General features: G+C 35.2%; 1 long non-coding RNA gene across 2 annotated transcripts in view; it reads left to right on the top strand.

The window, feature by feature from the left end:
• The window catches only part of LOC119260934 (uncharacterized), a 70,279-nt gene extending 57,138 nt beyond the window's left edge, over positions 1-13,141 (top strand). For both annotated transcript variants that reach the window (XR_008549245.1, XR_005128859.2), the window contains exon 3: positions 11,953-13,141. This is a non-coding gene — a long non-coding RNA (uncharacterized LOC119260934). The remainder of the gene's footprint in view (positions 1-11,952) is intronic.
• The last annotated feature ends 279 nt before the right edge of the window (positions 13,142-13,420 follow it).

Raw genomic sequence — 13,420 nt, 5'->3', positions numbered from 1 at the left:
CTGGGCCTCCCATGGTGGCGCAGTGATTGAGCCCTGGGCTGCAAAGCTGCCCGCAGCCTCTGCAGCGCAGGTTTGATCCCCGGCTGCCGGCAAGGGCCCCCACATGGCGAGCAGACCTCTCCTGCAGCGCCTGCTGTTCCCCCTCAGCAGTCTGCTTGTTCTGCTCCCTGCTCTGGTTCTGGTGAGTTCTCTCACCCTCCCGCGCTTCTGACTATACCCAGTGGTTGTATAAATAAATAAATAAATCTCTAAAAATAATAAAAAAAAGAAAGAATTTTCTGACTGCTAAATGGGATAGAAACCAAAAGGATTTTCTAGCTAGGTATAAAGTAAGCAAAACTTTACTGATGCCTTCATTTTTTCTTCCTCATCTGTTTTCTAGGCATTGAAATATAAGAGGAATTTACTCATTAGGATATTTGAGTGTTAATAAAGGCTTTCCATTTTATGGAAGGACTCTGTAGCAGGCTTTGCCCAGTGATGATCAGAGTCCAAGGGGAACCCGTTGAGGATTTGCCAAACCATTAGTCACAGAAATTTGAACACATTTTGTTCTTCCACAACAACATCTTGTATCTGAATCACAAGGTCTGAATGTGAAGACACCTTGTGGTATTAAAGGGCAGGTAGCATTTTTAAGATATTTAACTCCTAATTAAAGGTTAAGTCAACCTCAGCTATTAAGGCACATGCGAATTTTGTTTAACTACCTTTTCTTTTCATCACACCTCTGTGTTACTCAATTTTCAGTTCTTGCCATCTACCACCCCAGCTGTTCCTTACATGTTTCTGTGTCGTCTTCTCTCTCTCTGGCACCATTGTAGAATATGAACCATCTTTGGTGAAGTACTTTTTTTTGCTCTTCATCCTCCTACTCCTCCCTTTCCTCTTATATTGGTAAGAGGAAAAGTATAGAAAGTATAGAGAAGACAATAAGATGAAAGGGTTTTTTTTTTTTTTTTTAAAGGCCACTTTAGAAGGATAAAAGACTTTCCTATCCCTTTTCTTTGAATTAGAAATCTAGTAATATAATAAAATGGCTCATGAGTAAACTTTATTAAATCATACTCACTTTCCTAAACCCTTTGTATATCATTTAACCCCTTAATACCTTATGAAGCTAGGTAGTATTTTCATCCCAAATTCCTGCTCAAGGTCAAAAAAATGTGTGATTGTTTTAATTTTAAATTAGATCTTTAGGACTCTAAACTCTTTGATATAGAATTCACTGATCTTAAATAAAATTAAATAATTGAAAAGAATATTGGCAACTCTGAAAAAGGAAATGTCAATAGGAATGTATTAACGATGCTAACCAATTACTGGATACTATCAATCAGTACATGCTCCTTTCCCATGCAACCCTAAGATAAGATAAAATTTTACATTTGAAAATCCAAAAATCCTTCCAGATGCCATTAGGTTTAAATATAAACACACCACATTATAATTAATCAGCAATTATAAATATACTTTGCATTTTCATCGAATTAGACTATTAATATTTCGTCACTCCTCTCTTTTTTGAATCTTGTTTTTTCATCTCCTACTTCTACATTTTTTCCTCATGACTGTGTGGGTATGCAAGTCGGTATGCTTCAGATGATCCCATATTTATAATGGGCCTGAGATTCTAATGCATCAGGTGAGACTTTTTGTCTGAATCTGCTAAAAATTAGTCTTAGATGAAGGAAAGTTCAACTATATGTCTGTGGATGTTGTATTTCTATTTCTTATTAGCTGAAGCATAGTCTTTACTAGGTTGTTTCTGCTATATATGCATTTTTCATATTTCCTTTCCACTAAGAGATAATGACTTCTGGCTTTTGGTCAAAAGGGAAAAATCCTCCTGTGTGAGGGCCTTCGGACAATGCCGCTCTCATTTTAGACTTTCTATGTTTTTCACAAATATTCTTCTGGCTGTTGCAACTTTGTATTTGGAAATTTTCAGCTTCATGCCCAATTATGCATTCCTCTAAAAGAATATAAGAAAGGAATGTAGCAAAATAATGGAAATATTTTAAAGAACAGTTCCTTGAATCATTTGTTGGTTCAAACACTTGTCAATTATAAATACTTCTAGAATAAAAGGCACAGTTATACCATCTGAGGTGTTTTTCTACCGCATGTCACAGTAATGACAACAGTACTTGTAATTAGTATAATGTTCTAATTTAACTAAATATTTAAACATACATGATATCATTTGCTCTTTATAACAATCCTTCCAGGGTACTATTCTTCACATTAATGATAACGTAATGAAGAAAGGCAGGCTGAAAAATCATAGTTGTTGGTATGAACGATAATGTTAATGTCAATGATAATAATAACAATAACAATTTGTTGAAATGTTTATTATGTGCCTGTGCCACACATATATTTGAGTCTAAGAGTTATATGACGATAGTTTATTACTATTCACATTTTACAGCAGAGTAAATGAAGTTCTGAAAGTGAGAGATCACACAGCTGTTAATTCATGGAGTAAATTCAGAGGCAGTTGCTCTGAAATGCTAGAGAAGTTACTCAGCACAGGAGTCAGATTGCAAGTGTTTTCACTTTCCACCATGCTGTTTTGTATTTTCTGTTTATATTGCAGACATTGCATGATTTATTGACTCGACAGTGAGTCACTTTTATGTGTACTCATCTCTTCTTCCAAATAAGACATTCAGGTCTCTGAAGGCAGAAATGGTACCCTCTTAACCTTTCTACCTTCACACTTCCTAAGTTGTTTTTATTAATAGCATTAACAAGTATAAGACCAGGTACTGTGGGGAAATCCAGTGAAGCAGTGAAGATTTTATTATCATCTAGTAGAAATAAACCACTCTACACTTAGCCAAAATCAATCACACAGGTTAAGATATGTTAACATTAACTGAAGTCACTTTCATTAATTTTATGTATCAATTTGACTGGGCTACTGAGTTCTTAGATATTCAAGCACACATAATTCTGTGTATGTCTGTGAATCAGCAGAGTGAGTAAAGTGGATTGTCCTTACCAGAATGGCTGGGCTTTTCCAGTCAGTTGAAGGCCTGAACGAAACAGAAAGCCTGACTGTCCTACAAGTAGGAAGAATTTCCAGAATGCCTAGCTAAGACATCAGTGTTTTCCTGCCTTTGAAGTTGAATCGAAAACTTGATTTTACGTGGTCCCCACCATCTGTCCTTTGGACTGAAACTTATGTCATTGGCTCTTCAGATTCTCAAACCTGTGAACATGAAGAAGAACTATACCATTAGCTCTTCTGAATCTGGATCTCACCAACTACAAGTCTTGAGACTTTTCAGCTTCCATAATTGCATGAGTCAATTCCTTACATAAATAATAAACATATAGCACATGCACACACTCATTCATTATTTCATATATATAACAAACTATTGACTTTGTGTCTTTGGGTCTCTAGAGAACTCCAGCTAATACAGATTGCTTTGGCAAACATTAATTAAACATTAACTCTTAAAGCATTCATTGCCTTAAACATAACGAGTGAATGCATGCTATGTAAAGATATGGAGAAACAAACAATTAATAGGCATTTTCTTTTCCCTCAAAGCACATTATAAACCAAACAGAACACTCATAAAATAAAAGCAACACCAGTAGCATATACCTAATGCCAAATAAGTAAGACCTACAGTAAATATGAGAAGGGTATTGTTCACTTCAAGGACAGGGTGGCTATCCTTTCCTGTTTAGCAGGGACAATCCGGTGTATGCTTGTTGTCTCAACCCTGTTATTTATAGCCCCATTTCACTCTCAACAGTTTCAGTTAGACTATAAACTAGAAGGTCACCTTACTCACAGATGGGAGTAGAAGGAAAGGTTTCTTTAAAAGGTAAATTGTGAGGCATGTCTTAAAGAAAGTCACAGACATGAGTCACAGATCTGGCATTTTGAAATGCATCTTTCAGCATTTCCTTAAATTTGTGGTCATGAAATGCTTCAATCCCACTGTCTTCCTTCATTCTGGTGAGTCTTATGTGAAAATAAAGCATATTTTACATGAAAGGAACAGAAGGTTTCATTGATATCTCAGCATTCCTTCTCTGGGAGGATGGCAGTTCAAATTCAGCATCACTGCGTCAGCGTGTGTGGTAGGGAGGCATGTGGAACCACAAGCTCCTTTATACTTACAGTTACCGAAGCAATTACTTGCTAGGAATTAATATTAACTAGAGCAAATTAGGTAAAGAGTCATGTATTTAGCTTCCACTCACTCAAAATAATTGCCTGCTAAATTAAAATTGGTTCACATTCGAAAAAATAATGTAAAAATGTCTTTGGTGGACATATTTGAATGCTTATCAACACAGATGGAAAGGAGAAGCATTTGGGGAATGCTAATATAACATTTAAGTATGTTTTGCATGAAAATCACATTCAACTTTTCAGAGCAGTAAAAAAGATCTAACCCTTGGTAACTAATGCCACACCCTTTGATAGAATTGGCTTCTGACTTACTGTTTCATAAATTTTTAAATGAAAGATGTAAAGTGTTTTAGGTGAAGTGAGGTGTACTGCAGCCTTCGTAACTGCATTTATATAAATTAAAATTTTAGATTATGATTTCACAGTGAAAGGACCACGTTATCTCCCAGATTGGTGGATGTCTATTTTTTTCATTTGAGCACTTTGAGAACAAATGTCAAACCATAGTCATCTCAGTGTCTCGTTTATATAATACAGTGGTTGGTATCTGTCTGTTAGGTAGTTCAAACAAGTTGCATTAACTTAACTATGATTTTTTTAATGACTAAGTTGTTGTACAAAGGTTGATAAAAGTGGTGACAGATTTCTAAAATAGATTACTAAGTATTTTGAGGAAATATATTTGATTTTTTGATATGGGGATAATACCTTTTTAAATTGAAATAACATTGGTGTAAAACATTATATAGGTTTCAGGTGTACAGCCTTAAAAATCAGCATCTGTACGTACTGCATTATGCTTACTACCAGAATTCTAGTTTCTGATGAATTATCCTTTTGAGACATGCACTTATTTACTTATCCTATACTGACGATCACCAAATGCACACCCAGATGCTAGTTGGAACACTTAGAGTTCTTGAAGAGTTATTGATGGAGTCATGGGGAAACATAAGTACTTTAGTAGTTTTGCCTTTCAATTCCTTTAGCAACCCCAACCTTAAGTTCTTGCATGATGACTAAAAAAGACACTCCACTGGATGAGAGAAAATATTTGCACACCATACATCTTACATAGGACTAATACAGCATTTACAAAGAACTTGTACCAATCAAGACAAAGAAAGCGAAAGAACTTGTACCAATCAAGACAAAGAAAGCGAATTAACCAAGCAAAAAATGAGCACAAGAGATAAATAGGCATATCTCAAAAGTAGGCATACATATGACCAACAGGCACATGAAAAAATTCTGGTAATCATTTATTGTCAGGGAATCAAAATCAAAACCACAAAAAGATACCACCCCACACCTGTGAGAATGACCCATATCAAAAAGACTTGAAACAGTGTGTTGTCAAGGATGTGGAGAAAAAGGAACCCTTATACACTGTGGTAGGAATGTAGACAGATCTAGTCTCTACGGAAAACAATATGGAGATATCCCAAAATATTAAAAGAAGATCCACCATATGATCCAGAAATCCACTCCTAGGTATCTACCTCAAAAATGCAAAAAACGCTAATTTGAAGGACTATATTGTACACCTAAGTCCCTTTTCACACTATTTATAATAGCCAAGAAATGAAACACCTAGACCCAAGGATAGATGAGAGGATTAAAAAAATGTGGCATATATACAGAATAGAATATTACTCAACATTAAAAATGATAAACTCTTAGAACTGGGGGGATTATGCTAAGTGATGTAAGTGAGAAAGAATAAGACATAAATACCAGAGGGTTTCACGTTACATGTATAATCAAGAGAAACAAAACAAAGGTTGAGATAAAACCAAGCCAATAACAACCCCTAGAAATTTGAGAGCAGAGGGGAAAAGTGATGAGCAGAGCAAAGTGCGGAGGGTGTCCAATGGACAATGGAGGAAGGCTAGGGTACCTTATTGGTGGGTGTGGTGTGATATGGTAACAAACCTCTGAAAGTGTGTGATGCTATACCTCTGAATCATAAATGGTATTTTAAACCAATGTTACCTCAATAAAAGAAAAAAAATTAAACAAAAGGAAAATTTTCTATCTAAATTTTTAGAAAAAATGGCAAGATTCCTGATTATAAATTCTATCAACTACATAAATCTAGAGGTCTATGTAGTCAAACTTTAAAATCTACATTATGTATTACTCAGCATTCAAAAAAGATAAACACATGCAATTTGCAGCAACATGGAAGGGATCATGCTCAGCGAAATAAGCCAGAAAGAAAAAGAAAAATACTGGATGGTCTCACTCATAGCAGGAATCTAGAAAACTTAAATAAGGGACCAGGAAAATGAATAACTATAAGAAAGTGAAAATCAACATCAACAAAAAACTATGAACCAGAGACACTCTATGGGGGGCGGGGCCTGGGGAGGGGAGGGATTGGGGTCAAAATAAGGGGGTTGCAATTGTATGGGGAATATAAAAATAAAATTTATTAAAATAAAATAAAATAACTAAAAATAAATAAATAAATAAATATTAAAAAATCTACATTATGTTTTAACAACAATTTTAATAACAATTAAAAGAGTCAAAAGTCCTAGGTTAAAATCTCAGTTGCTATTGACATGCTGTATAGTCTTATTCAAATCATTTAATTTATCTGAACATCAGTCTGCTTATCGACTATATGCCATTGATGCTGAGGTCCTCTATTGCACACATTCTATGACTCCAGGAATTCCTGTGTATTCAGAATCCAGCTTTAGCTGAATTGTCAATATTTTGAAATAGGCATAAATAATTAATTTTGTTTCTTTTAGGATTCACATCCTCACAGACTCCTTCCATTAAAATAAGTCTTGAGGTGAAGTATGACTGAATGAAAGTTGTTGATGACCATTGCTGTAGGTTAAAATGGATTTACCTCAAATCTGGCAACAGAATAGAGTTGCTAACTTGAACTTGTCTTTCAAAATTAAATATTCTGACAATAGATAAAACATTATTGAAAAGAAACCTAATACACAGAGGAATGAAATGAATAACTTGTCAAATATTCTTAAGTTATCTTAAAATTATTGCAGTTATGATTTTGTCAGTTGTTTTAATACTAGTCCACTACAATGCAGAGATTACTAAAAAAGTTTAATCTCATTCCCTCATTCATTAGTATTTTAAGGTGTTTGATAATTCAAAACTTTGCCATTGAGTAAAACTATTATATCTTTAAATTAAACATAATACACTTTTTTTTAAAGATTTATTTATTTATTTTTATTTATACAAGCACTGGGTACAGTCAGAAGCGCTGGAGGGTGAGAGAATTTACCAGAGCCAGAGCAGAGAGTAGAGCAGGCAGAAGGACCGAAGTGCACTGCTGAGGGGAGCAGTGGGTGGCAGGAGAGTTCCTGCGCACCATGTGGGACCCTCTCCGGTGGCTGGGGATCGAACCGGCACTGCAGAGGCTGCGGATAGCTTCGCAACCCAGCGCTCAACTGCTACGCCACCGGGGAGGCCCTATAATACACTGTTTTCTTTGACTAATATTGAAGTGGTCCAATTTATAACAAAACCAGAGAACCATGTATTAAATTGGCATGTACAATAACTAACTTTTTTCCTATTGTTGAAATATTTTCAGTTGTGTAATTGTGTAATTACCTAACTTAGAACAAATAATCAGGGAGGATTGACTATTCAACCTTTTTTATAAAATTTTAATTTATTCTCTTAATTATGATAATGTTAGGGTTCTCCCCAGTAGGTATCATTCCCACAGGCTAGGCACCACCAAATCCATCCATAGTCCACCACCTTTGCGCCCCCTGTGCTCTTTTTTCATGTTCCTCCTCCTGCTTTGGATGCCTCAGTTACATTCAGTTTTCAAGAGGTGGAGAGTTAACTCTGGTTCTTATTTTGGTTTCTCTATATTCCATGTATTAGTGATACTGCACGGTATTTAACTTTCTCCTGACTCATTTCACTTAGCTTTATCTACATGAGTCTACCTTTTATTGATTGTTGAGGTTTTTTTTTTTTTTTAAAGATTTATTTATTTATACAAGAACCGGGGTACAGGCCAGATGTGCAGAGGGTGAGAGGATTCACCAGAGATAGAGCGGGCAACAGAACGGGCAGACTGACGAAATACACTGCTGAGGGGAGCAGTGGGTGAGACAGGAGAAATCTGCTGCGCCATATGGGTTTCTCCCCTGCCAGCTGGGATCGAACCCTCACTGCAGAGGCTGTGGACAGTTTCACAGTGCAGTGCTGAACTGCCTGCGCCACCAGGAAGGTCCTTGTTCAGTAATATTCTATTGTGTATTTGTACACATCTTCTTTACCCTCTTATCTTTTTATTTTTTATTTTTTGGCATTTGGGTTATTTCCGTATCTTGGCTATTGTAAATTCACCTTTCAAACTTTTGAATGTTTTTTCCAACTGAAATTTCTATCAACATATGATAAGTTGCTCATGATAAATACTATGATTTATTTGTTTTTTGAGATTCAAGTCTGTTCTTGAGCCTAATGGGACCTCAGTTAAAATGTGTGTGTTTAAATCAAATTAAATAGCCTGAAATACATGTCCATGGTTAGCCAAATTTTTACCATGGACCAAAGCAGAGCATTTCTTTTGCAGTAAGAGCCTCAAGGATAAATGAGAGACCTGGGGTTTCTGTTCTATTATTAAATTTCCTTGGGATTCTAACCAATTTGTAACTCATGGCAATTGAGAACATTTTCTTATCAAGTTTTAATGCCACTTTAAAAGTGTTAAAGCTACATCCTAAAATATTGCTTTATTTTACTCATTTCAGATGCAATATTGGGGTGTTTTCAGTGTCTTTCAGCCATGGTGGTTGAAAATAGAGTAGATATTTTATAGGACTATATGGCAAGTGGCAGGAGGCTTACAAATAGATGGCAGGTCACAGAATAGTACAACCAGTAATGGAAATACTTCCATTAATGTTAGTCATGAGCATTACTGTTCTTGTGCCAATGAAACAGTGCCTTCTTATAAAAGGCAAGTACATTTACAAAGCATGTTGAATCCTGGGAGACTGCTGGCTCAAATCCTTGTATACTTTCAAGAGAAAGAAAATAAGTGGTTAATATTTCAAATGAGGTTTTTGAAGAAAATCCTAGTACATTACAATACTCTTACTGGGCCAGTTTGTTAGACACACCTCTGTAAAAGGGAGATGACATTTTCCCTGCCCCCACTTATATGTAGTCACAGGCTCCAGTGTGTCATAAACAGGACTTCCTGAGCATGGGAATTACTGGCAACTAGGGATGGAGATGCATGATCAGGTCAAACTATTGCACAGAAGACAGATGGGCTCTGGGGGAATCTTCCGTTTCTGGCTTTGACTTGCATGCTGGGATTTGGGGCAACTTGGAAGGAGATGTATTAAGGAAAGACATACAGAGGTACTTGAAAAGGCCTTTGGATGAGAGACAGGTTTCTCCTAGTCCTTCATGGAGACAATAGCAGTTAACAAAGTGAATGAAGTACTAATAAGTTGAAACACTCATATTTCATATTTAGAAGAACTTGTCAGAGTAAAAAAATACAGTCCATATATAATTTTCTATACATTAAAAAACAATAATATTTAAGCACATATTTGTTTCAATGCTAGAAATGTTATTCAAACAGCTTTGGAAATTATGCTATACAGAAAAATGTGTACTAGATGGCAGTCTAACTACCCTTTTCATTTGTATCTCAGTCTGCTTTTTGGATTCCAAACCATGAGTGGAGGAGAAAAAAATGTTATTCCTCATTATTTCACCAAATAAAGGCTTTTCTTATTAAACAGTAGCAAACTGTTTAATAGCTAAACAAAAGACTGTGATTCAAGTTTAAAATGTCATATGCATCATTTACTGGTATATCTTACGCATTATAATTGCATCTAGTTGCAAAAATACTCTGAGATACCTTGACACAAATTAAAATTATGTTTGTTAGGTCCTTAGCACCATTTCCTTTAAATAGTTCCTCTTTTCTTGTTCTCAGCATCTTATTATAAACAAAAACAATGGTAAACTAAAGTTAAAAAGAAAACAAAGATATTTCAGATTATTTTCAGGTGCTTGGTACTTGAGGACTCTGAGAAGAAAGGTACAGTGAAATTGCAGCCACATTTTAGGTTATTAGTGACTTTTAATTATGTGTATTTATGCTGTCCTTATAGATAGAAAACTTTTGTTGATTCTTTAAATCTTATGTTTATTCTTTCTCTTTTGCTCAGATTGGTTCAATATTTTAATTTTCATTTTCTTTATATATTTACTTTCCTTTCAGGTTTTCCAGAATATTATGTAGGACCATAATATATCTAATAAAAAGTTAACATCATAACTTTGGAATTTCATTTTGTTTTCACTATGCTTGAACATGGTCCTGTATTTTTTTTTTTTTTTTACAGAAGGTGTTTTAGGGTGTTGAAACCATTTTCACCTATGTAATCGAAGTTGGCTGTTTAATCCAATTTGCAGACTTATTTTGGGGAATGACTGGAAGGTGACAGGAAGCCCCTGTAGACCCATTTGCCTAAAAATCCCAAGTTCCAAGTTGCTGGACAGTTGGGAATACTGGAAACTCAGTGTCCCAGGCTATTGAAGAAGCTGGATTGTTTAGGGGGAATGATAAACCTTTAAACTTACAGCTGAGAAGATAAAAATAATAGCTAAGACTTCCTTTGAACTTACTAAATGCCAAGTACTTCAATACACTCATTACTTAGATTGTTTTACCTAACATTTAATCCTTTGAGGTAGTAGTAGCTATTATTCCCACTTTATAAATCAACAAACTGGGTTCAGTTTGGTTAACCAACTCCCTAATGCAGTAGAAGTAGTAACTTCTACTGAATCCAGGTAGTAACTTGAATCCAGGTAGTCCACTTGCAGATTCTAAACCACCCCAAAGATTTTAACCACGAAATGATATTGCCATTGTCCTAATTATAGGATTCAAAGAACTACAAGTTTTTAGGTGGAGGTGGCATTTGAAATCAATTTAGGTGGCATCACTGGTTTCTGAAAGTCCATTTTCAAATAGAGCCCAAAGATTTAGGCAGACTGAGGGTACATTTTGTAGATCCCAGGGACTAGTACTAAGAATTAGGCATGTTGACTGACCAGCAAGTAGATGCAGAAAACACAAATGTTCATTAAGAACTGAGAAAGTGGTCCATGTACATATGGACAGCTACCATAGATATCAGCACTAGTTTACAACAAATTACTAATTAGAAGACTCCACATACTATACTTAATGTAGATATTCTACTTTCTGCAGTTTTTTTTCATGTATTCTGAACACAGTTTAAAGAGAGAAATTTTCATAGGCTTTGTTAATAGAGCAGTCCCACAATCCTACATCATGATTCACACATTAATATTTAATAGTCACATTATTTAACTTGCATGATTTGTGATTGCTTTCTTAACCGATGCTGTGCTATATTTTGATTACTTTCATAATTTTGCTTTTTCCCCTTAACGTTAATAACTGCTATTTTTAATGTTTGCTTAGTTTTCTAAACCTATTACTTATCTATCACTAATTTGTTCCCCAATTTTATAAAGTCTTATTTCATTTTATCACATTTTTTCTGTCAATTTCACATTTTTGAAGAAATACTTTCCAGAAGTTTCCTGTTCCTATCCACTTCAGTTCATCCATAGATCTGATGAATTTTATGTTAATACCTTATCATGCAATCATACTGAGAATTCTCTTTGTCTGTCTCTTAATTCATATCTGCAGTTTCATGGGTCTCATGGTTTTCACATTTCTGTTTTTCTTCCTGATTTTGCAGGATCAGATGGCCAGGAGCTTCTGCAGCACATTGGGAAATACATCAGTTGATAACTTGCAGGAACGAAAATATCTTTGTCATTTATTTGTTTGTTTGCTTCTATTACTTGTTTGGCTTTTTATAAGATTCTAAGTTGGACAATATTTTTCCCTCCACGTTTTCAAGACTTTGCTTATTTTGAGCTCTAAGTGTTGCAGTTGAGAAATTCAGTACATTTACGTGAAGCCTCCTCCTCTACCCAAAAACATCATGGGATCTTCTCTTTATCCTGTGTTCTAAAAACCCAGAGTGGGAGCGACCATATGACCCAGCAATTCCACTCCTAGGGATCTACTCAAAGGACATAAAAACATTGATTCAAAAGACTACCTGTACACCTATATTTATTGCAGCACTGTTTACAGTAGGTAAAACCTGGAAACAATCCATATGTCCAAAAATAGATGACTGGATCAAGAAGATGTGGTATATATACACAATGGAATATTATTCAGCAATCAAAAAAGATAAACTCATGCCATTTGCAGCAACATGGATGGGAGCTAGAAGGAATTATGCTCAGTGAAATAAGCCAGAAGGAAAAAGAAAAATATCGGATGGTTTCACTTACAGCAGGAATATAGGGGAACCCAATAAGACATCAGTGTAAAAAAAATAATAACCGTACAAAACACAACAAAGCAAAAACAGGCAATTATAAACCAGAGACATACTGCAGGGGAGGAAGCTGGAGAAGTATCAGAGGGAGGGAGGGACGAGCACAGGGGACTGAGATGATGGTGCATGGGTGCATTGATGAAGGAAACTCTATGGGGACTACACCTGAGGGTGTGGGGAGAAGCAAATATTGTTTAAAAGTGAACAATGTTATAAAAAATATAAAAAAAATCAATTAAAAAAAGAAAAGAAACTGAGTTGGAAGTTTTTAAAAGTAAATAAAAAAAAAATCCATAGTGGCATAGATTGCTGACCGGGGCCCCTGAGGTGCACACATATAGGGCACCAATACAGAAGCACTTGTGAAAGGAAGTTGACATTGTTTTCTATGATGTTGACCCCAAACTTGTTTCTGCCCTAAGTGTCCACATAAGACAATCCTATTTGGTGAGGTTATTTTCATCCATTGCACAGAGTTCCAGGTATGACTTTAAGCTCTAGAACATTTTCTTGAATTTTTTTGCCTTTTTATTTCCCTTCCTTTCTATTTCTCTGTTGTCTCTTTTTGAAACACCTATTATTTGAATTTTAAGAACTCTGTATTAGTCCTCTATCTTATAGCTTATTTTTTTCCCTCTCTTATTTGTTCTTTCAGTGCTCTATATTATGGAAAATTTCTTTAACTTTATCTTCCATTCATCCAATCAATATTTGTTTGTTTCTAATATCACATATCTATTTTACAAGGACTTATTTCTTTGATTTTTACATGTTCCTTTTGTGCATATATGTTATTTCCCCCTTTTTGTAG

Source organism: Talpa occidentalis, unplaced genomic scaffold, assembly GCF_014898055.3.
Source record: "Talpa occidentalis isolate TD23 unplaced genomic scaffold, MPIMG_talOcc4v2.1 talOcc4.6, whole genome shotgun sequence".
Lineage (NCBI taxonomy): Eukaryota > Metazoa > Chordata > Mammalia > Eulipotyphla > Talpidae > Talpa > Talpa occidentalis.
Note: the sequence above shows the minus strand (reverse complement) of the source record. Positions and strands in the feature narration are given on the sequence as shown.